Source organism: Caloenas nicobarica, chromosome 3 (genome assembly GCF_036013445.1).
Source record: "Caloenas nicobarica isolate bCalNic1 chromosome 3, bCalNic1.hap1, whole genome shotgun sequence".
NCBI lineage: Eukaryota > Metazoa > Chordata > Aves > Columbiformes > Columbidae > Caloenas > Caloenas nicobarica.
This window is the reverse complement of record NC_088247.1, coordinates 109,469,174-109,490,104: the sequence shown is the minus strand read 5'-3', so window position 1 is coordinate 109,490,104 and position 20,931 is coordinate 109,469,174. Positions and strand designations below refer to the sequence as shown.

Sequence of the window (20,931 nt, the reverse complement as noted above, 5' to 3'; positions counted from 1 at the left end):
GTGAAATTCCAGAAAAAAATTCAAGTCTCCTCTTTTGAGAACCAAGGAGAAGGTCTGGTTTAACTGACTGAAGTAACTCATTTGGAAAAGGTGATATGCCACTTTGCACATATGTCCCCAGGCTCTTGTCCTGTGAAAGAGAGCTGGGGAGACAAGACAGGGTCCCTGACTTCTATATTTACCGCTCCCATCCAGGAACCAGGAATTTCCAGGACTCGTCCTCCAGCATGTTGTCTGCGTGGCAGATTGCCCCCAACTCCAGTCCTTAGTGATGCCACAAGCCAGGCAGATAAGTTGGCAGAGAATCAGCAAGAGGATTTTGATGGATTCCCTCTTTCCCTACTTGCACTCTACCCCACCTCAGCCCACCATGTGGTACTGGGGTTTCAGCAGAATGAACAAGTTCTTGTGGAACATTTCAACTTGACTGATCAGGAGAGCTTCTGACAGAGGAATGTTCCATTGGAAAATTTCTGACCAACACTAATTAGCATTTTTTCTATTAGCTTTGTCCTGAAGGCACAGTAATTTATGCCGTGGTGAAATAAACAATCACTTAATGATTGCTAAGAATTGGACGCTCCTCAGCTCGGAGGTATATTTGCTTACTCTAAACAGAAAAAGTCTTATTCACTTACAAAGCTTTACATATTTAACACAAGGAAAGAATGGCTGCCTGACGTTTTTGTGCTTTACCTGGGCACAGGCCCAACTGCATTTTAATCACTTTGGTTTTTTTAAAAAAGGGGGAAAGAGTGGATTTTCATTTGCAGTGCAGTAAGGTTCAAGTAACATTGGAGACAAGTTGTGTACATGGAGTGAGAAATCGACCATGCTCAAGGAGTTCATAAGTTAGCCACAAAAAAACAACAGGAAGACAGAAAATTACCCAAGTACCCTAGGAGTTCAGATTTCCTTGCTGTTCCTCATATGACTATGTTCTAAACTGAGTTTCTCACTGAATCATGGGATAATTTATGTTGTGAGGGACCTTTGGAGGTCCAGCCCCTGCTCAAAGCTGGGCTGGCATCTACATTAGGTCAGGTTGCTCAGAGTTGTGTCCAGCTTTCATAGCACATAATGCTGCTTAAATGCACCTGAGCAGCACATCTGAATATATAGAAGATGTCAGATGTGGTCTGTCCCTCCACCCTTTCTGCCCAGCAAGCCTTTATTTGGAGCCATGTGCAAGTCAAATGCAGAATAAAAAGTCCCTGGCAGTCTTTGGGAAACGGCTGCAAACACTGGGCATATGGTGCAGCTTTTGCTGCATTGAGAACATAGCTACAGGGTCTCCCAGGAAAGCAGGCAGCTATATTTAAATCGCTCTTGTGAAATTCACATTGATATTCATAAGAGACACTTCTACACCTCTTTGGTGGCTCAAAACTGCAGCACACAGCTTGGGAAAGAGCACTAATGGCTCTGAAGACCAAGGGCTGACTTCATCTCAAGTCTACAGCGTTGACTCTGACAGGCAGAGGATGGATGGTGCAAAAAAGCACAACCTCCTGGAACAAAAACCTGGAGATGCAGCGCCTGGTTGCTGAGTGAGAAGCTGGGGAGGTTTTTCTGCAGGAAAGCGTGCAGCCCTGGGATGAGACTGGGGCAGGTGGGGGGATCCCCATAGAGGGGCCAGACCTCAGGAGATGAAGCCCCACCACCCTGGTCTGGCAGAGGCACCAGTCCTGATCCCAGGTCTGCACTTAACAGCACTTCTGCAAATCTGTCTGGTGCCATGCCAAGCAGAGCTGCTGATGTCCTCCACGTGTCTCACCTCCAAAGATGTACTTTCTCCCTCCATCCTTCTTGTTTGGGGAGCAGGAGAAAAGTCAGTGTGCATAAAGGGTAATGGTGTTTTATTTCCTTCTCCCTGTGGCCCACTTGGCGCTTGGCAACACTGCTGCCTATTTTTTCTTTTGCTTTAGGAAAATTTCTTTCACCTTATTACCCACATGCCCTGATACAAACTTCACCTCTCCCAGCAGGGGCGAATGGAAAAGCTCTTGATGGAAATTATGAGAAGCTCTTTGGCCAGTCTGTGTAGAAAGTGGAGTTCAAAGAGGGTGCTGTCATTCATCCAGAGGGTGACAGGCAGCTGCTGTGCAGAAGGGCAGATCAAAGCCAGAAAACAGCCTAACCCCTTGGCCTCATGGTTACCACATCTCTGAGTGCAGCATTATTCTGTTATTCTCAAAGCCACATATGTTCTTCTACAGTAACGCACACCTGTGGTTTTCAACATTTCCTTCAGGAAAGGAGGACACATGCAATGGGTTGAAACAACAGTATTTCTTTTCTTAGCCCATTTTTGTTAGCCGTAAGAGTTTTTAGGAGCAATACATGGAAGTCAAGAGACCCATGAGACACAGATACACTCACATGTTAGTGCCAAATCTTGTTTGGTTTTTATGCCGCTTTGTGGTAGCTTCATGTCCATATCCGGACAATCTAGTAAAGCATAGAATTAAAATCACATCAATAACTCCAGGGAAGTCAAAAGTATTATTCAATATATAAAATTAAGCAGGAATTTAAGTGATTTGATGAATCATGTTCTGATTTGTACTAGAGCATAGACCTCCCAAGTCACCAAGCATGTCTGAGAGGCAACAGAGTCATATTTTTCCATTCAAGTATCATCCTAGGATGAGCTTGGCTCCTGCTCTTGAAAGGCTGGAGAAATCCCGGGACAGATTTCCAGAAGAGATTTTTCTCTTCCCATTACTTCCCACCACCCCAAATGACAGGCATCAATCATTTGGCTGACATGGTAGAAACCAGAGGGTCCCCTTCATACTTACTCATCTTTGAAGTGATTCCTTCGACTGCCTATTTCATGCTTTCATGGGCCTTCTGCTTACTTTGGAACACGGGATTGTGCTTCCAGGGCAGCTGTCTTTTTTCTGGATGCTGGATGTTGGATGCTGGAGACCTCCCAGGATCCTCATCTATACACACATTTCACACCCCCGCCCTGCCCCCACCTCTAATTTCTGAGACACCAAACAGCAGGAGTCAAATATGCCATTTGAAGCTGTATCTCTACTTGGGCAATTTGTAATAAAACAGTGAAATAAGGTAGTTTATCATTAATTGTAGAGGTGGAGCTGGTAAGCTCTTAAAAAAGCTTCTATTCTGCCAAGTGTTCAACAGATGTTAAGGAAAAATCTCAAACAGTCAAGGTCATTCTTGTGTGGGAATATACAAGGAATTTCCTTCTCCTGCAATGAATCAAAACCACCAAGTTTGAGGATGACATTTTCAATGCAAGTGGCCTGAATATAGACACCTACATTCAGCCTTAGATATCTAAATGCCTGAATTGTCTTTCACCAGTTTTCTTTCATCCAGGAACCCCAGTATGAAGCAATCAATTAGGCCCCCAATACCTTCTTTGCTCCCAGCTGCCACAATAATAATGGCATATACTTAGTCTTGCCCTTTCACCAGAGCCCTTAACATTTCCATTTGCACAGCAGAGATAACAAAGGGCAGAGTTAAAGTTAATTATATGACTGCTTTCCTGACCTGTGACACAAGGCTCCCTGTGCATATTTTTGTCTTTTATCAACCCTTTCTGAAACCTGTGAAGTATAGAAAGTAGGAAGGAGAATGAGGAGTGCTTTATTCATAAATACATCTGCAAGGAGTTTCCAAACTGCAGTTTCCACTTTTCAGTGTTTCAGGCATATCCCACGGTGGCTACTGTAATATCAGAGGAATGCTTACTCCTGCTACTGCTGCTAATCTGGGAGCAGTCACGTGGCCCTTCTATAATCTCTCTCTCTCAAAAAATTTGACTCTTAACCTTCCCCTGATACAGACATGATGTATATTTCCTTGAAATGCTTTCAAGTAGTAATCATGCAAAACCCTGACCTCTAAGCAAAGCAAAGGAAAAAAAAAATAGATAAAATCTGAGAAAAAAATTATGTGAGCCTGAAGGAAAGGCAAAGGAGAAATCTGCCTTGGTCATTTCAGTTTGCCTCCACTCAGGAATTACTTCGAAAAAAACCAGCAAAATCTTACTCTGGGGAGAGGGGAAGAAAAGTTGTTCTGAGGTGCAAATCAAAGAAAAAGGGAGCCAAGAGAAAAGGTTATTATTTATTTATTTTTGCTCATTTACGTGTCAGATGAAGCTGAAAGCTGCCAGATAGCTTCTTTTCGACAGCTTGAAGTTACTGTTGGGAACAGATCCATGTATGGAAGCAAAAGCAGAAAAGCATAGATAAGCTGAGATCCAGCTATGCAAACCATCTTTAGAGACACTTAAAGGACAAGCATCCCAGCTCCTTTCTTTCTGGTAAATTTAGAGACACTATCATATGAGGTCTTTTTTCCATTCTGCTCTACCCACAACTGCTGAGACTCGGCTGGGGTAAGTGAAAAGCGATTGAGGCATTTCTTGGGAACACCTAGGTATTCTGTTAGCCTGACATCCTGAGAAAAGCCATAAATCTGGGGCTATGGGGTGACTCCAGTTGCTGGATAGCGGTTAAGCTCTATGAGTAAGGAAGATGATATATAACAGCTTTGCCACTGGAGGGACAGAAACTTTCCAAGTGTCTGAAAGAGGCAAGAGAAAAATGTTGGGAAACAAGCATTCTATCACTCATTAACTGAATTTACAGGCTGACTGTTGTTAGAGGGGCAGGAGTGATCAGTAGTGGTTTCCAGTGTCTGAATCTTGGGTTTCTGAGTAGAAAAATTCATAAAAATATCCAAGGGTTTTTTCTTCTCTAGTCTGTCCTACTTTCGTTTTGAGAAACGTCTCATTTGGGTTGAGCTGACTGGACATTAGGAAGAGGCTGTTGTAAATGTCTGTTGTTTTTCTTGGCGCTTGAAAGCAGTTTCTCAATGTTTCTCTGTAGATTTGAGGTTGATTACATCCTGTTCAAGGATTTTTGGTACTGTTTTAACTGCCATTACAGTGTTGTGAAAGTCAACCCCAGCAAAAACAGCTGTGTGCTATTGTGAATATTTCCAAAGCACTGCAGTCATAGCTCTCCTTCGACCTAGCACTGAAACATGTTAGCTCTGTGAACTGGGCACTGTCAAAAAGCATAGTATACCCTTGGCAGAAAGGCTTTCTCCACAGAAGTGTTTTGTTAAAATAACACCAAAAAAAAGCTTTTTCTAGCCTTGGTTTAAAATCTTGTTGATTCATGGTGGTACAGTTAAATGTGAGGTTTTTCTTTAAATGCTACAAAGCGGCATTTGGGTAATAGTTCATGTGCTTTCAGATGTTATAATATGGTATTCATACTCCCATTACAAAGTGCTTAGGTAAAGATTTTTCATTTTTCAGGTGGTTAATAGACTGGAAAAAAATGTTAGAGCAGGTGAAGTAAAATTATACAGAAAGAATAGAAAATAATATCAGGAATACGACTGAAATTGTAGGAGATTTCCAGAGATATGTTGAAGAAGGATTCTGAAGGGAAATTACTAGACCACAAATGTCATAAACATTTCCATTCATGAATGAAAATGCTTTCCCTTGTCATTACATAAGAAGAACATAATGGAAGCATTTGCTTGTAACTCTGTAGTAGAGTCTGCAGTCAAGAGGGCTCGTGTGTGCGGCCCTCATTTCCCCTTATTTAGCTAGCATTTCCATGGATATTCCCACATTGCTCATTTTTATACTCACTGAAATACAAATCTTCTCTTTGTCTGGTTTCTTCTCAAGTGCTGGAAAGAAAATACTCAGAATTAAACTGCAGTTGAAATTTGTCTGTGCTGGGCAAACTTTGATTTTTTTCGACAGGTACCTTTAAAATACAGATTGTCTGTCTATAGAAATGCTAGAACAAAATCTTTAAGTAATTGGGATCAATAGATGTATTTTTAATTGCTATTGAGTCATTAACAAATAAAACTTTGCTGTTATCGCTATGAAAGAATACTTCTGCTTTTCATACTTACTCAGATTGCTTCTGTTTTCTGTTGGATATGGTTCTGTTTTATAGAGTCTGTGAGCCTGCTGACAGATAAAAGCTTTTTTTTTTTTTTTTTTAAATTTCCGTCTCTTTGAGGCTACACGCTTCCCTTTCCCCAGAGACAGACTAGCTGATGTGCCAAGTCCCTGAGCAAGGTGTTCCCCAGCAGTTGTGCTGGGCAGATCAGGAAGGGGATGGCAGGATAGAACTGGAAAAGCTGAGACCTATTTAATTTTATCTCCCCATTTGGCCCATGGTCTGGGGCAAGGCGGCCCAGCAGACAAAGCTCTGGTGGCAGGAGTCATCCCTCAGTTCCCAGCCCCACGGCAGACCTGCGCAGGGACCTTGTGACTGACCCCTCCTTTGTGCGCCTCTCCTTCTCTCTCTCTATCAGAAACATTTCCAGGCAGACTGTGTTATCACTGATGTTTATTATTCTTATCATTGCACTAGCTATTATGAATATTTACTATTGATTAGCCATGGGTATTGCTAGTGTTTATTTGGTCCCTTTGTGCAAAGCTGATGGGATCTCATTCAGAGACCATAGACATGAATATAAATAGTCAAATAAAGCACTAGCGATAGTATCACTAACATGTCTTTTATAAGTGACTAGTCATTATGAGTGCAGCAGTCTCTGAGCATCCGCCACGCGGTCCTCCCACGCACGGTTCTTTGCCAGAGAGCAGCGAGGAGAGGGGGAGGGGGAGTTCTGCTCTTTCTCACAATCAGACAGAGCCAGGCTGCCGAGCTAAGTTGGGGCAGCATAAAACCCAGGAGTCGAGTAACAAGGGTAAAGCTGAGCTCTGGGCTTACTCTCGCTAGCCGCAGACAAGGGTAAAGCTGCCCTCACCCTGGTGGCACTTTGAAAAAGAATATGTTGTGTGTCTCATGCAGGGAGCCAAATGCACAAAGGACTTCTATAAGTGTACTGGTGGTTTGTGTTCTTAAATCTTACTGGCTTTCAAAAAAAAAAAAAAAAACACAACACATTTTGTTTTCAGACATCAGATCTGAAGAAGTCTTTGCACCAGATGTCCACAGCTGGTCGCTCAATTCAGACTTCCTTGCGAGAAAGGAAAGCCATGCTTGTGGTTGTGTGCCCAAGAAGAGATCACCCTCAAAGCAAATCACACAGAGGAGAGCTACACCATGAAGTTGCTCAGTGAGGATTTTGCAAACTGGCTCTGGTTTGAAGTAAGTCTGATCTGTAGTCTCCTCTGTCTGACAACTGCAATATTTTTATGGCAATTCCTGAAGGATGGAGTTTGGACACTGTATCTGTCTTTTCTCTAGTAAGTCAGAAGATTGGAACAGATTCTGAGGACACACGGATAGGCTGATCCCCTTCTCTGGCCACATGTATTTTATTGCCTATGTTCTAGGGAAATGGGCTTTATGTGATGGCTCTGCCTGTTCCCAGCCTAGAAACCTGTAGACCCAATTGCCAATTCACATCTGGTTTGCCCAAGGAATTGAGGCCTGAAGAATATGATGTTCCAAAAAAGTCTGAAAATGGGCAGCTGTCTTCTCTGGCTTTCTTTCTCCCAAAACATCATCTTCTTATTCTCATCTCTTTCCCTTCAGGATAAGGGACAACGATCTGTCTGGCAAGGGTTTCACCAGAGGATTCACAAAGACAAACAGTTTTCTAGAAGGAAAGGCATTTTAGGAAAAGTTTGTGATTGCAGACTGCAAGAACCACATGTAAATACTGCAGCACATACCACAGTGCTCACTGCTTGCCATTTCATGAATAGCAGCACAAATATGTCCAGTATCTTCTACACGCATATAGCCATAATCCTTTTGAGTGAGAGCAGAACTTCAAATGGGAAGTGAAAATAGCCTTTGTTTTAGAGAAACTGTGCTGCCAATTTGTGTTGCTGTGTTAAACTCTGGGCTATCTAACCTCACAAACTTCTTCTTTATAAAACCTTTTTGTAGAATAACTGACTGCACAGCATCGAGAGATGAGTAAATAACCCTCAGTGGCCTCAGTTGGTCTAAATCCAGCTGTCATTTTTGATCACTTGCAGACATGAACTACTCCTAAATTTCCATTCCATGATACAAGTTGCCTTGAATGCCATGCTGGAGTCTAGCTCTTACAAAATAGCTCTGGATGATACTAAGTACATACTCAGCATCTCACTAGCAAACCAAGCCATGGTATTGATGCATTGTGCTCACACGGGAGGAATCCCAGTGCTGGGGTTTGCAGAGAAGACATCCAGCAAATGGAGAAAGCCTCTTTACAAATACAGGAAAAAATAATCTGAATTCAGAGTTGCATGCTGTTGAGATAAAAAGCTCAGTTTTGGAGGTGCCCAGTATGTTTTCCCTAGGCAGCCAGTAAGATGTGCCAGGAGCCTGGCCAGGAGCATGGCTGCAGAAATCTTCTGCTGTTCCAGTGTGCTTTAAATGGACTCCAGTCACAAATCATAGAATCATAGAATGTCCTGAGTTGGAAGGGACCCACAAGGATCATCAAGTCCAACACCTGTCCCTGCATAGGACAACCCCAAAATTCACACCATGTGTCTGAAGGCATTGTCCAAATGCTTCTTGAATATTGTCAGGTTTGGGGCCATGACTACCTCCCTGGGGAGCCTGTTCCAGTGCTTCAGCACCTTCTGGATGAAGAACCTTTTCCTAATATCCAACCTAAACCTCCCCTGGCACAACTTCCTGCCATTCCCTCAGATTCTGTCGTTGGTCACCAGAGAGAAGAGATCAGTGTCTGCCCCTCCTCTTCCTCCTCCCCTCGTGAAGAAGCTGTAGCTGCAATGAGATCTCTCTTTAATCTCCTCTTCTCAAGGCTGAACAAACCAAGAGACTTTAGCTGCTCCTCATACAGCTTATGTGAGCCTCACTCTCCAGACCCATCATTTCTAGATCAGTGACAAACCAAAGATAGCTCAGCGCATCCCATGTCTCCCATGCCCACAGCCTCCAGGTGAGCATGGCAGGAGAAGATGACAGCCTCTAGCTATCTGCTTCCTACACCACCTGTTTCTCATGACCACAACCTACCTCTCGAGCACATGTGGCCACTTCCTGAACTGGCATCTTCCACATGTATGGATAGGGGATACCTCCTGGTAATACACAACTGCTTTTCTAAGTCATCCACTGTTACACGATGAGGTTTTGGCTGAGGTTAAGGCACTTAAGGTCAAACTGCAGCTGTTTTGCCACCAAAATGCAGAAATGTTTTTTCTAGAGAAACGGATGGGGGAGCTCTCCATTACTCTTGCAGAGGAAGAAGAAAGAAAAGTAGGAATAAACCATGCCCAGAGACATATCTGGAGAAAGGGGCATGCCTGAAGGTCATGTAGGTCACATATGTTGGGAAGGACCTTGACATTACCCCACATTTAATCCTATAAACAAAAAGAGGTTTCATTCTTGCCCCCTCTCATACTCTGGTCTTCCATGTGCTGCTATGGGCAGAGACAGCAACATGACAGATTTAAGCAGTGGTGGTGTTTTCTGCCAATTTACAGGTAAAGCAGGCCATTTATGAGTTGATATTCATTTTGGAGTCAATCCCTTCCTAAACTCAGGTTTATTCTGGTGACACTTGAAGGAAAAACATAGCAACAATACAGCAAATCTGTACTGAGTTTACTCAGTTTATTCTTATCTAGGGCTCCAACCGCCAATGTGATCTAATCATAAATTTATTCTTATTGCATGGGGTCACTGCAGGGCAAAGCTGAAGTTGTTTTGATTTCCATACTTCAACATATTTGGATTTCTTTTATATTTGACACTGAACTTCCTCCTGAGTTTGGGATGTTTGTTTTTAGGATTGTTCCTAAAACCTTGGAACGCTGAACTCTGACGTGGCTAACATAAAATGCAGGTTTTGGTTTGTGATCTCTCTAGCTGAGAAGAGAGGAGAGGAGAGGAGAGGAGAGGAGAGGAGAGGAGGGGAGAGGAGAGGAGAGGAGAGGAGAGGAGGGGAGGGGAGAGGAGAGGAGAGGAGAGGAGAGGAGAGGAGAGGAGAGGAGAGGAGAGGAGAGGAGAGGAGAGGAGAGGAGAGGAGAGGAGAGGAGAGGAGAGGAGAGGAGAGGAGAGGAGAGGAGAGGAGAGGAGAGGAGGGGAGAGGAGGGGAGAGGAGGGGAGGGGAGAGGAGAGGAGAGGAGAGGAGAAGAAGAGAAGAGAAGAGAAGAGAAGAGAAGAGAAGAGAAGAGAAGAGAAGAGAAGAGAAGAGAAGAGAAGAGAAGAGAAGAGAAGAGAAGGGAAGGGAAGGGAAGGGAAGGGAAGGGAAGGGAAGGGAAGGGAAGGGAACAGAAGAGAAGAGAAGAGAAGAGAAGAGAGGAGAAGAGAAGAGAGAAGAGGAGAGAAGAGAGAAGAGGAGAGGAGAGGAGAGGAGAGGAGAGGAGAGGAGAGGAGAGGAGAGGAGAGGAGAGGAGAGGAGAGGAGAGGAGAGGAGAGGAGAGAATAGAAGAGGAGAGGAGAGAATAATGAGAAGAGAAGAGAAGAGAAGAGAAGAGAAGAGAAGAGAAGAGAAGAGAAGAGAAGAGAAGAGAAGAGAAGAGAAGAGAAGAGAAGAGAAGAGAAGAGGAGGACATGCATTTCACTCTGGAAAACTCTGCATCACTTCACTTAGGAAGAAAGGTGGGCAAAGGTAGAAGGAAGATACTCAGAGAACTGGAATTCTGGAAAATGCTAGGATTTGGGTAAAGGTACAGTGGGAGGACATATGCTCCAGACTATTTTGGGTCTGCTCAGCTTAATTAATTAATTAATTAATTAATTGTCTGTAAATACCCAAAGAGGACAAAGGCTTGGGAACTTCTGCCAAGGAGTGCTGTTTGGGTATAGATTTAGCCCTACCAGACTGCGAGATTCAGTGATTGAGTTGTTTTACTCTCCATGGGAATACACCATATTGAATAGTGTGTAAAGCCTTTTTCCTACTCTCAGTCTCCTAATGCTTTCAAGCTCCTCATCCTGTCCAGGATGAGTTTCACCAAAAGTTTTGATGCTGGGATGTTTCCCAGGTTATCCCACAGACCGCGGCATGCCCTGGAGGTTGCAGACTAATCCTGCATGACACTGTCACACAGCATTTGTTGCTCTTCTAGAGAATTGCCCTTCCTTTCATTGGAACATCAAATTGGCCTTTCTTTCCCTCTTATATAAGCGAAAGCAGGAAACTAGAGGAAAATGTGAAAATGGAAAAATAACAAAACATGGAAGTTGCAGGAATGTGGCCTGCAAAATCATTGCTGCCTGTCTAACCCCCAACAAGCCTTGCTTGAGTCCTTCTTGGAAACTTCAGCACATGAAATGTTCCCTTTTTGCTTTCTTCTCTACCTTGAGATGTATCAGACATGTTGCAGCATGGCTGGACTAGGGTTGTTGTCTCCTTTTTGTCTGCTAACTGGGTCCCTTAAGGCTGTCTGGACAGCAATGTGCAAGGAGACAAATGGCATGCTGCCATCCTGGGCTACCTGTAGAGCCCCTAACCTGCTGGGAGATGGGCTGGGATCCTTTAATGCAACCTACCTAAAAATGCTCCTCCAGGCAGACAGGTCTCCCAGGCTACAGGAAGATCTCACCAGGATGCTTTTATCTCTAATGTTTAAAAGTATTAGGCAGCAAGGGACAGGGCATGAGCTTAGTGGAGGTGGTGGAGGGGCCTGGCCCACAGTGACTTGAGCAGGGCTTCAGCATGCCAAGCCTCAGACAGAAGCCTGAAGAGCCCAGCCAAGGGGATGTGCTTGTCCATCTGAGGCAGCTGTGACCACTCTCAGGCTTTCTGCAGGGGCCTATGGCTTGGTGGACCAGTCTTACCTCTTGCCCTACAACCTCTTCACCCTTCCATATCAGCTTACTTTGATGCCTCTTTCCAAAAGTAGCAGCCATGCATCAAGGTTTAGGCTTTCGTGTGGGAACAGGGAGCCCACATCTTTGAAACAGCCCCCTGCCATGCTGATTCCCAGCATCGGCAATTGCCATCTCCGCATACTAGAACAAGGAAGCAAAACCAAGGTGACATCTACTTTCCCAGCGTCTAATTCTCAGCTCATTGCTTTTGTTGCAGTTTGGCAAGCATAACATTAGAAACATCCCATGTTATCTTTTTGTCTTACAGAAAGGCTCCAAGCGGAGATCGTTCTTCCACCCTAGATGCAGCAATAAACATTTGGATTTGCTGCTAGCATGTTGAGACTGCCAAGATGTACACAGTAAAAGTAAACCCTTCCTGTGGCCACAGACCACAACATGCTAGTGATCCGTGATATTATCCTGTTATTTAGTGAGTCATTGTCGCTGCTGAGAAATACACACAATCGAATAAGTTGCTAACAAGAACACTGGATGTGAAAGACAAGTGTTTGTGTTTCTCTGGTGTAACTTAATCCATATGGTTCTTTAAAGCATGTTAAATGTTAAGTCTCTTTGGCCTGCCAACTATTATTTCAAGATGACCTCCTGGATTTAGCCTGCTTCTCAGAGCATAGCTATTTGAAGCAAGGCTCTGAAAGCATCTCCTGTCCAGGATAAATGCCCAGTCCAGAAGCAAGACAAATGTTCTGGATTACTCTATCTTTACATGGAGAAGTAGGCCTCCATTTTTATTGATTGTCCAGAATAGTGATGTTTACTGCTGCTTTGCTGCCTGCTATGACACCTTTCAGATGTAAAGCACATGTTATACCAATGTTCTCACACAGGGCAGGAGCCGTATCCTGACAAAGGAGCTAATATAGGTTTAACTTCTAGCATTTACCTCCTGCGTGTGTTTTTCCAAGACGCTGAGGAGACAAATATTTGTGAAAACCTACTAGCAGGTTTTCCAAATATTCTTAGTAGTGTTAATTCATGGAGAATACTGCAAAAAGAGAGATACACAGCTGTGAAAGGTGTCCTCATCACACTCTTTGGCTACGTTACTCAAAGATCTAACACAATGAGCTCCAACACCAGAGTGGACCCTCGTATGATGTCCTGAACTTGTGTTCCTGTCATGTTCTGTACTGGGCCTAGTCCACAGCACAGCTTGGAAAACAAATGCATTTAAAAGTTTCTCTTGTTTTGAAATAAATTTGCCATGGGTTATGGAAAATAGATGCTCCAATAAACATATTTCTCAGTAACTGAGAGATTCGCCTTCTGGCTTGAGTTGACTTGATCTGAAGTTAATTTCTAAGAACAAGAGTAACTGATACTTAGAGCATTTTTAGAGACTTGCTGATAACCCCATCCTTTCCCTGAAGTGTGACACGTCTCCAACTTAATCTCGACAAAAGATTTAATCTTGAATGTTCTGTGCTGTGAGTTTGTATGAGGATCTCTGTGATCCTGTGGAGGAGAACAGTGTGTAGAGAGTATGCACATTTTCTTATCAGAGAAAATGTTGTACTGCCTGCCAGTGAAAATCTGCTTAGTAGGCAATGATTTGTCTGTTCAGTTGCCAATCATCAGGTAAGACTGAGGACAAATCATGGGTATTTTAGAAAAGTTAGTTGATTTTTTTCTAGACACTTGGGAATTTCTGTTATAAATAACCAATGACACACCTGAAAATCCACAATTCAGTGACAGTCCTTGCAATTTTAGAAGCTGGAGTAAGCCTGTCTAGGTGTGCAACTTGCTTCATGTGTGCCTGAAAGGTGCCTTGATGTATTAAAATGCCTGAAGATGTACCTCCATGATAATGCACTAGAAAACTTTTGGCCCATGTCCTTTAATTTCAATGTTCTTACCTTAAAAATAACCTGGCATTTTAAGCATGCTTCGATGCACAGACCTAGAGGAATGCTACGAAACAGGACAAGTTTGTAAGCAGTACAAGCTGTGCCACTACTCATGTTTTCTAGACATTTTCTGTCCCAGTTGATAAAAAATACCTGATTTTAACATTCTTCTCTTTGAAACAGACAGTTTGATTATCTTGAAACGTGCCTTCATGTATGCAGCCTACAGAAAATTACAGAATAAGACAAGTTTGAAGACTCTAACCTTAATAAAGCTGATGTTTTGCCAGCACAAACTCCTGCCTTTGTCCTGAGTTGTAACTTCATCTCTTGTCTTTGGAGTGGATTTTATTTGACATGTGTCCTTTCTTTTGTGTCCGTGACTTGTGCAGAGACTTCACTTCAGCTAGCTCTTTCCTCCCCAAACCATCTGCAGCAAGGCACTAGCTCTTTGAAGAGCTAGAGATGTGCTGAACGTGGCAGATATGTGTGGTCTGATTGACTTCAGGTACAGTCACGTGCACTTGTGGCTCATTTTGCGTGGTTCCCTCTATTAGTCCTCAGCTACTGAACTCCTACGGTTCCAATGTCTACACTCCAGATCCTCTAAAGAGGAAAGCAGGAGAAACGGGGACTTGAAAGACAGTCAGGCTGTAAGGGAAGGGAAGGAAAGTGTGCTTAGATAGTACTGTTCAGGGGTTTCCTTGCCAGTCACAGGGAGACAGTGCTCATTAATCCCAAAGCACACCAGTCCCTCCTGACCATGAAGGCAAGCTGGACACAAGAAAGGTGGAAACAGCAGGTTTATCGTCCTACTTCAAACTGTCAAAATTAAGCACAGAGCTGACCAACAGACCCCAATCTGTCCTGAGTATGTTACTTACTTTACCTTATATTCTGGTTTTGAGACCTTTTTGTTCTTCCCAGGTTCTGCTTCTTTACCAAGGCTCTCTCCTCCCAGACAAGCCATCCACCTGTATTTAGTTTTCCTTCTCTGCCCCAGGTTTCCTGACTTTATACACTTATTTGGTACTCATGATATGTTTGTCTTGGTAATTTCTGCCTCAGTCAACAATTAAGCTAGTACTCTGCTTTTATTACATGCAATGTTTCTCTTTTCTACCATTTTTCATGCTGCTGTCTAGTTAGCGTAACTACTGGTCAGGGAAAGTCAGCTGCATATACATTACTACTCTTTTTATGATCTGCAGGTTCTGGTAGCTTCTCATATCCTTACCTCATGTTGTATCTTATACAGCCCTAAGTCAGGGTTAACCAATGACATCATTTTGTCCTTGCTATGGGGAATGCCTGTGTGCTGTTGTCTCATTAATGTTGCAGTTCACTCCGGGCAGGCCATTTGTCTGTGTACCTCAACTTGCAGTTTGCAGTGGGACAGGATCCCAGCAGGGACTGCCATGACAGAACGAAGGTTTCCAACATTCCTGTGTCACCAGCTCCTGAGAGCATTTGAGTAAGCTTCAAGGTTCCTACAGCTGAACATGAAAAACTAACAGAAGAGGTTGCTAATTAAGTTAAACGGCTATGGGCCCGGGTCAAACCTTGGCAGGACAACACCCAAGTGGGATATATCATGGGCTCCGGAGCAGCGACAAGATCTCTTTCCCAGTGTCCCACTGGCTAAGTGGCTCATTTGCCCAGGAAATTGGCTGCCAGCCTGGAATCAAGTTCAATCTGCTCCCAGGTTGCATGAGCTTGGATAGCATTGCCACCTAGATCTGTTCTCCCAGTGTGGCCTAACTTCCAGTGCTATGACTGTTTTCCTACACCAAATCTTTGTCTAAAGCCTGGAGGCAGTTTTTCTTTCACCCTACTAACAACAGTAGTTTGTTTGTTTGTTTGGTTGGTTGGTTGGTTTGGTTTTGGTTTGGGGTTTATGGTGTGCTGAATGTCTCCTGATTGTTCACCTCTCAGATGCAACTTCCTGGTGAAATGATGCTGAGAGCTAGGTCGCCTACACCTGATCTGAACTCAACAGAGGTTTTCTCATCCTTATCTTAAAACTTTTCCACTACACAGACTTCTCCCTCTTTGCAGACTGTCTATACCTGTCCAGCTGTCTATACCTTTATTCCCATGGTTATAAGAAGCTTGTCCTCGTGTCAAACTTCAGTCTCCCTGCCTGTCGTTTAACCTCCTGACTTCTTATCTTATTGACAGGAGTGCGAAACATCTCTTCTTTCAGATTTGTGAGGACATATATCTTCTCTTGACACGACATGTCTGCATTGCTTCAATGTTTCCTCTTGAATCATGTCTTTTAGACCTCTCAGTTCTCCTGTTTCTTACCATTGGTGGCTCTGCAGCTGTTGCCTGCCTTCTTGATGCCACTGGTTATGTAAATACAACTACTAACTCTGGAGTGTACTGATGGCAAATAAAATGCCAGATACTGTTAACATCCCTGGCACAAATACCAAAATACCAAACTGATGTCTTGAGGTGCAGGGGCCAGCAACTTTCTTAGTTACTGAGGTGCACATGGAAGGGAGATGAATGAAAGAGGAAAGCCTGTATTGCCATCAGCCCTGCTAAGACACTGATCTACTAAACATACAGCTGCCTACACACCAGTGGACTGGTTCTGCTGACAGATCTCTGCTCTCTCCCCGTACAGTCATGCCTTCCCATCCCTGCCACTACACTGTCTGCACTGCTGGAGCAGCAGCAGCCAGGGTATGCTTGGATCCCCAGGTCCCTGCTCTGCCCTGTCTCCCTGGTCTCCAGCCTACACACATATAAACACCACAGCAGCCCATGATCCTGGACTGACAGCTGCACTCGGGAAATTATCTCACCCGCTGAAGAGACGGGAGCACTCACAGAAGAGCAGGAGTTCATCTGAATAAGCAGAAATGCAGAGGGAAGAAGTCAGAGCTTGCACAATCTGCATTAGAAAACATCTGAACGCATGCACACACACACACATATCCATGTCCCTCCTGCTCGTACAAACACAGGGACAGAGCCTCATAACCTAAACAGTTTTGCCAGATGCTGGGAACAGCTTCCCGTAAGAGCAGAAGATTTTTATAAGAGACTTGGGGATTTCTAACCACGAAGCAGCTGGCAAAGGAGTATCTTCAATCCTTTTAAAGCATCATCACAATCCAGAAAGCCATGGAAAAGCCATACAGCTCAGAGCAGCTTTCAAACAGGCCATGTTTGAAACTCCATGGGGGAAACAGACTGGCACGGGACAGCATGGTGAATTTGAAAGAAGAATCTGGTCTCACAAATGAAAGCTTCATTTCTCCAAAATCTCCAGAAAAAAAAAATCTACAACCATTAAGTAATGCGGAAGTTAAATCTGGTTTTCTTGTTTCTATCTTTTTTGGTTAAATTATCTTTACATGCAGAGCTTCAACTATTATCTTTAGGACACACAGTATTGGTTACTGCCTCACCCCTGCTTAAGTGTGTTACACAAAACCAAATATTTTTGGTCTATACATCTTTAGAAGTGCAAATAGAGCAAACTGTGCCAAAATAGCAAGACCTATATGTGCACCAGTGGGAGCTCCTGTCCATCGGCTTTGTGTCTAAGCAATGGGGAGAGAAGGGAACTGGGATAAGAACCATGCTGCTGCCTCAGCTGTTGCAGGAACAGAGACAGCCAAGAGCAAGGGCACATGCCTTCTCCAAGGTGCCTTGGGGAAGACTGATGAGCACAGAAATTCCCACTCCCATGGGTTCTTGTGGCCTAATATTGACTACTGCATGCTGATAACAGTGGACGACATGTTTCTCAGCTCTGCTCTGTCCCCAGGACTCAGGGGCTGATCTCCAGCAGAGCTGGTCAGTGCTGGAGGGAGCCAGGCAAGGCCACTTGCAGATGAATCATAGAATAGTTTGCGTTTAAAGGGACTTTCAAAGGTAATCTAGTCCAGCCCCCTGCAATGAGCAGGAACATCTTCAACAGATCAGGTTGCTCAGAGCCCCGTCCAGCCTGGCCTTGAATGTTTCCAGGGATGGGGCATCTACCATCTCTCTGGGCAACCTGTGGCAGTGTTTTAACACCCTCATTGTAAAAAATTTTTTCCTCATGTCTAGCTTGAACCTCCCCTCCTTTAGTTTAAAGCCATTACCCCTTGTCCTATCGTAACAGGCCCCATTAAAAAGTCTGTCCCCAAAATGGGGCAGACCTGAGCAGAGGTTGGTAAAGTCAAAGCAGCAAGGAGGCAAGGAAGATTTCTGACCACCTGGCAAGGACAGCACAGATTAGAGCCCATTATAGTGAAGACAAGTTTCCCTTTAAGAGAAGTAATTTCACGACCTCTTGCCTTGTGGGTTTGATTTTTGCAAGGTGTTCCAGCAGCTTTCTTGACCTGGAATATATAAATAAATTATAAATAAGGTTCTTTGTGAGCTGAGGTCAGTCACTTTTCACTTTTAATAAAAAAGTCTATTTTACCTGGAATATCCAGCCTTGCTCAGGGCTGGCAAACAGATGGTGCAGAGGAGGCCAAATTACTTTCACAACCAGAGGCCACAGCCAGAGTCATGCACTACATCCGATTCACCCTGTGTCTCCCAGTGATAACAATGGGAACCTGCACACAGATCGGATTAGGGATATGGCCTCATGTGACACCAGAGCTGCTGAGGAAACATCACAGTCCTCAGTTGACAGGACATGGCTCCCAGATCTTGACACATGACCATGGTATTTACACATTGTTTTTTCTTAAAGTCCCAGCTCTTGGAGTTATGTGATTACATATCACTATTTCATCTTTCTTATTCTTTAAACTTACTTCTGGTTACCAAGTATATCAGAAAACATTAAACATCTAGGTTTCAAAAGCAGAAGTCAAACCCAGAGAACACAACATTTGTTGTTTTATAATTCTGGATTTGGGGGGATTTTTTTTCAGCTAAATTTTTCCAGGCCAGGGAAGCCTTGGGGTGGTGGTGAAAAGAGCAGGAGCATCAAGTGGAGAGCGCTACTGCCTGCTTGGTTGTAGTGCTGCCATGGGGCTGGCACACTGCAGCTCCATGACCCCTTGCAGGACACTCATCTAGAGGCAGCGGACTCCCTGGGCTGTTGCTTTCGCTGGGAAAGGCATTTCAGTTGACCTTGCATCTACAGTTTTAGTTCCTGTATTCTGCAGTTTTGTAATGGCAAAACAAAGCTTCAATTTTTCTGTTGGGAAAAGATGCTAAGGGACAGGCAGTTCAGCAGGGGACATCTGGTCTTTCATTTTCCAGTGACTCAGGCTAGGAACTGTTTTTTGCCTGTGAAGTGGGGATGGGAGTGAGATGCTAGTATCAGCATGCACTGCTGTTGAGACAAATGACAGCCGTCAGAAGGCTTTTGAGTTTCTAACTCCTTTGAGAAGAGTAAGGAGACAGTTTGCACCTTGTACATTGCTTACATTAAGCCCAGGCGCTGAAGTCATTCTGTACACACTGAATTTTTCCTGTATAACTCTGATAAGCAGATAGCAGTTTTTTCAAAGAGAAAAATGGGATTCTGAAGCAGAATTTGAAGAGGAGAGTCTTTGGCTTGTTTCGTGGACTAGCTGTTTGCAAGATACATGCATCTCTCCCCATTTCCAAGCTTCTTAAATTCATGCTCAGCACCTATAACTCGTTCTGCTTTCAACCCCTACACAACAGGTGGTTTCCAGTGCAAATATTCTTTTGTGTCTGCCACACATATGCAGTGCTTTGAAGAGTTTGACCAGTCAATGCTCCTCCCAGGAAAACTCTCTCCCAAGCTATTGAATGCTATGGTCATCAATTAGTGCTCTGGATTTGTTGTTTAAGCCTTCATAAAACACAGCATAGAGCAAGCACCTGGGGGAAAGCTCAAAAGTAGCACAAGCATGGTGTCTGCAGTTACCTCTGCAGGCTCCCAAAGCACTGCAGTGACAGCAAACCATAGGCTGCTGATTTTTCACAAACATGCCAAAACATCCCCTTGAGCACTGCCTTCTCCCTGGGGTATAGTCTTTACTCTCAGGTTTCCAAGGTTAGAAGACACCTTCCACATTCAAGACCTCTGTCTGGCTGATGGAGAAATGTCATGGGCTCAGACCTCCCTGAGATCATCAGGAATCCAACTGTGCCAACCACTTGGAAACAGCTAAGGAGGTACAGAAGTCCATCACACAGAGTTGCCCTTCCTATTCACTGCTGTGTCCATCTCCATCCCTCACATTTCTAAATGCCTGATTTATCCTCCTACCAGCAAAGGCCAGTTTGAAGGTGACAGTGAATGTTCAAGTTTCTGGAAACTATGTTTCTGAGCATCTTTTTTAGAAATACCATTCTCAGGCATGTCCAGGTCTCTGCCAATAACATGTAGGGAAGAGATGGAGAAGGTTCAGTGGGCACACACTCGAATCTGCTGCAATCAGGAACAAAGAGACATGTATGGCAAGCTGGATGTGACATCCCATCTGCTCCTGCAGGATCTCTCTGGCATCTCCAAAGGGACTCAAAGAACACCACGACCAGAGACAGCTAACCACTGAGGACTAACTGGTTATCCTCCAGTATTATCCGAACCCACAAAAGCTGGAACAGAAACTGAAGCATTCCACTGAGGAGATGTTTCAGGCTGAGCCAAGAAAGGGTGGTAGGACAGCCGCTCAGAGATGACCATGCTGTGGCTGAGCTGAAGACTGCCCTTGCACTGACCACTTGTCTCTTTTGCAGGGAACATAAGGCAGAAATTTTTCAAGCAAGGAATACCTGAAGGTTTGTGTCCCCATCCTCTAAAATGTGCAGTAGCCCAGATGTCTTTTTTCATACCATTCTGCACCGTGCTCAAGACTCCACAGTCCACTAACCCAATTCTTTGCAGGTAGGAACTGTCTTTCTGCTCTGCATATGTAGACAATACCCAGAAACCTCCTCCAGCAACTGCAGCGAGATGCAGGCTACTGTCAAAGAGAGCTGTGGGTGTGCATGAATGAATGAATGAATGAACCATTCGTTAGCATTGGCATGAGAATCCCCATGATTTCAAGACTACTAATTAGTGGTTGTAAGCATGTTTGCAATGGTAGGTATTCACTTGCGTGACTATGAAGAGAGACAGGGAAGGAAAGGTAGCAGGAGAAAACCGTTGCCTCTTCCAGCACAGCCCAGGCTGCAGTCATCATGAAACATGGATATGCCCGCATCACAACAAACTTCCTGTATCAGGACATGAGCAGTCTTGTTGCATTTTTGCCTGGAGGACCAGACGGAACACAGGAGCATTTGCTGAGCTTGTCCAGCAGATTTCACAG

The 20,931-nt window shown here is 44.1% G+C and overlaps 1 protein-coding gene across 2 annotated transcripts in view; it reads left to right on the top strand.

Moving 5' to 3' along the window:
• Positions 1 to 7,090: 7,090 nt before the first annotated feature.
• The window catches only part of SLC8A1 (solute carrier family 8 member A1), a 141,938-nt gene continuing 128,097 nt past the window's right edge, over positions 7,091 to 20,931 (top strand). For both annotated transcript variants that reach the window (XM_065630649.1, XM_065630647.1), the window contains exon 1: positions 7,091 to 7,145. The gene's annotated coding sequence lies outside the window, so the exon portion shown is untranslated. The remainder of the gene's footprint in view (positions 7,146 to 20,931) is intronic.